Source organism: Antrostomus carolinensis, unplaced genomic scaffold, assembly GCF_000700745.2.
Source record: "Antrostomus carolinensis isolate BGI_N321 unplaced genomic scaffold, ASM70074v2 scaffold14288, whole genome shotgun sequence".
Lineage (NCBI taxonomy): Eukaryota > Metazoa > Chordata > Aves > Caprimulgiformes > Caprimulgidae > Antrostomus > Antrostomus carolinensis.
Window position 1 is genome coordinate 83,312 of NW_010333792.1, and position 1,181 is coordinate 84,492.

A 1,181-nucleotide genomic window follows, 5' to 3' on the forward strand; every position below is an offset into this window, starting at 1 on the left:
TCCTAGGGCTATTACCTACATTGGATTTTGTTTTGCAACATCTGTTTTCAGAGATTTTAAAGCTGTGATGGTAGCACTAAACTGACTTGATTTCTTGAACTGACTATTGCTTAATAATGACAACACTATGCTGCTTATTTGTCATTCCACGTAGAAATGGATGTGGGAGTGTGTAGATGAAATCTCATCTGAGAAAATTCTTCAAACACAAAATCAACAAATTCTCGAAAGGAAGTGGAGGAATATAGTATCTAAGAGATAAAGGATAAACAGAAAAGTGGAACATCAGGCAGGATGTCAGAAACTTGTTGTGGACTTATTTGAAAACTGAAGAGAAGTAGGAAAATTCTGGTAGATAGTAGCATAAAACTAAAAAAAATTCCATTAATCTTAATACATTGTGTTCGAAAGACAAATTAAATGGTTACTGAAAATTTATATGTGCTATACCTGAAACTGCGCCCCCATCCTTCAGACAAAAATGCACTATTATAAGCCTATTACCATTATTACTTCATAATTCACACAGTAGAGATTCTGGAGAATCAAATTATTTCTCACTGTAAAGGAATGTGATTCCCTTGAAATGAAAAACTGACCTGTGCTCCCAAGTACATCGCAACATTGCTAAGGACTGTACCTAAACAGACTTAATGAAGTGTAAAACTGAACTTACAGATTCCACAAATAAACAACAGATCCAGGCCCTTAGATAAAAAAATTGTTTGCTGCATGATCAGAAAGCCTTTGAGTTTTCTGTTATTAATTACAGGCTTCTTAATTAAAAACACAGCTCTCACTCACTTTGATAAGATCTGGGTCTGTTGCTAAAACTTCCACAGAATTTAAGGAATTATTAAGGACAAGATCAAGCTTCATGCTACAGTTTCAAATTATTTTGTATTTACCAGCAGGCAGAAGAAATAAATCTGGCTGTGAAATCAGTAAGATTTGTTTGTTAGGCCTTTTGATTTTTTGCAAGGCAGCATTAAGAAGCAAGGGAATTCCATCACCACAAGCCCTTTGAAATCAAACTCCAAGTAACCATAAGAAATCAAATGTAAAAATCAATTGATAGGGATACATTGGGTTTGTACTACCCATTTCTTAATACCTTGGCTGTGTGGATTAATTTTGGGAGGTTGCTTGAACTATAGAGAAATAATACCAAAAGTGGTTTT

At 34.4% G+C, this 1,181-nt stretch overlaps 1 protein-coding gene across 1 annotated transcript in view; it reads right to left on the reverse strand.

Moving 5' to 3' along the window:
- The window catches only part of PTPRZ1 (protein tyrosine phosphatase receptor type Z1), a 51,493-nt gene that overhangs the window by 47,880 nt on the left and 2,432 nt on the right, over positions 1 to 1,181 (reverse strand). The window lies entirely within an intron of this gene.